Source organism: Pteropus vampyrus, unplaced genomic scaffold, assembly GCF_000151845.1.
Source record: "Pteropus vampyrus isolate Shadow unplaced genomic scaffold, Pvam_2.0 Scaffold16, whole genome shotgun sequence".
In the NCBI taxonomy this organism is placed as follows: domain Eukaryota; kingdom Metazoa; phylum Chordata; class Mammalia; order Chiroptera; family Pteropodidae; genus Pteropus; species Pteropus vampyrus.
The window spans coordinates 4,552,099-4,554,277 of record NW_011888797.1 but is presented as its reverse complement, the minus strand read 5'-3'; the positions used below and the strand labels follow the sequence as shown (position 1 = coordinate 4,554,277).

General features: G+C 51.5%; 1 protein-coding gene across 1 annotated transcript in view; it reads right to left on the bottom strand.

Moving 5' to 3' along the window:
- Positions 1-1,672, bottom strand: part of CHST11 (carbohydrate sulfotransferase 11) — a 24,752-nt gene extending 23,080 nt beyond the window's left edge. Inside the window, exon 1 of the mRNA XM_023527331.1 lies at positions 1,616-1,672. The gene's annotated coding sequence lies outside the window, so the exon portion shown is untranslated. The remainder of the gene's footprint in view (positions 1-1,615) is intronic.
- Positions 1,673-2,179: the final 507 nt, after the last annotated feature.

The window sequence follows — 2,179 nt, the reverse complement described above, 5'->3', positions numbered from 1 at the left end:
TGATTAAATTCCCTTCCTGAAGTTGTTATGGAGTTTTAAAAATTCCCATAACTAATCGCTTAGGTAGCGTGGCCTGTAAAGATTGTCTATAAATGGTATTAAAGGGAAATCAGATTCTATTCTCAAAGATACTACTTTTGATCGTGCAAGACATAGGGCATGGCTTTTGCCTTCTTGTCTCGTGGAGCCATATTCTGTTTCTATCAAGACCCTCAAGGAGGAAAACATAAATTGAATTTTCAGGGTGTTTTACGCTGACTTCTAGCACATCCACAGTTTTACCTGGGGGAACTTAAGGGGGCCCAAAGGAACCCCTGTCTTCCATGGGCATCTGGATGGAGCTCAGAGTTGAAATGGCCTCTGTGAAGCCTCCACTTGGCCAGCTCGGGGCAGAGTGAAGCGTTCACCACACTAACGCCTCGCGTAGGTGCACAGTTGTCCCCATGGGCTGTCCCCACGGGCTTCCAGAGATGCCCTTGACGTGGGGCCCAGCCCACTGCCCACCTGATTCTCTGGGCTCTGCCACAGCTCGGCCAGCCTGGGTGCTCTTCAAACGGGCCAGAATCCAGAAGGGTGGGGCATTTTTCTGAGTTTTATAGAAACTTCTAACCAGAAACATCTGGAAATACATGGGACTAAGTTGGATGCCGCAGCGTGAAGCTACAGCTCAGCCAGGCCAGGCATTGGCTGTGTGAGCTTGTGAGTCACTGGCCTCTCCCTCCCGCCTCTTCACGCCTCCCTTCCTCCCTTCCCCTCTCCTTCTTTCCGTCCTTCTCTCCCTCCCTCCCTTCCAGTGAACACAGCACTCTCACTTCATCTTGGGTGGCTGAATTTCCTGCCTTTCCACATGGAGTGCTCTTTCCCCAGACCTTTCAGAGACACAAGAATGACCATTTTGTAGGGGGGACTTTGGAGAGAAAGGAAGCATGGTCTCAGCTTCCTGTTGGTCATCACCCCGTAACAGCCCATCGGAACCTCAAACTCCAAATATCTGAAAGTGAGTTGTCACCCACCTCTTTCTCTGTCCTTGCATATGGAAATGGCACTGCTGTCTGTCCAGGTGCCCTGCCAGACCCCTGGACATGTGCTCCCCACAGCCTGGCCACTTCTCCCCATCCCGACAACCTTGGCACAAACCACATCCCCTCTAGCCTGATTGCTGCTGGGGGCGCCAAGCCTGGGCCCCCTCCAGACCGGACTGTCCCTCTACACACAGCTTTGACTCCACTGTTTCTGAGTGTTAAGCCTCCGACGAGTCTCCACTGCCTTCCGCGGGAGCCCAGACGCCGGAGCTCGGTACGCAGGTGCTGCACGCCCGGCTCCGTGTCTCGGTGTTCAGCGCAGGGCCGCCCATTGTCCACGCTGGACCACTGGGCTTCTCTCAGAAGTGCTGCACTTTCTTGCACCTAAGGGGCCTGTGCAGGCCTGAGTCTGCCGTCCCAAAGGCTCACTCTTCACATCTCCCCTGATTTGTCAGCCTCTCCCTGCCAACTCCTACGGGGTCTCCGACCTCCCTCTACACCTCATTTCCTCCAAGTCGATGACGACCGTTCCCCCAGGCTTGGCTGGATCAGGTGCCCCTTTTCCTGGTGCTCCCCCGGGGACCTGGGCTTACCTCTCCCACGGCACACGGTACCGCTGTTGTTATTGCTGTTGTTGCTATTATTGTTGTTGTTATTGCTGCAGCTGAACCTCGATCAACACAGGTTTGAACTGTGCAGGTCCATTTATATACATATTTTTAAAAATAAATAATGTCACGTATTTTCTCTTCCTTATAATTTTATCAATAATACTTTCTTTCCTCTAGCTTATTTTATTGTAAGTATATCATACATAAAACATACAAAACACGCGGTAATTGACTAAGTCATCAAGGCTTCCAGTCAACAGGAGGCTCTCAGGAGTTAAGTTTTTGGAGAGTCAGAAGTTAGTTAGACGCAGATTTCAGACTGTGTGTGAGGTCCTCGCCTGTAAGCCCCTCACCTCCATGCTGTTCAAGGGTCAACTGTATTATTAATAGCACAGCCACTGGCTCCACCAGGAGACCTAACATTTTTTGAGTGCCATGTGCCAAGCATTGTTTTAAGTTCTTGTGTAATCACACATTCGATCCTGTAGGGGGCAGGGTGGGATGAACGGAGGCCCTCACCCTCGCCCCTGGCCGAGTAAGAAACAC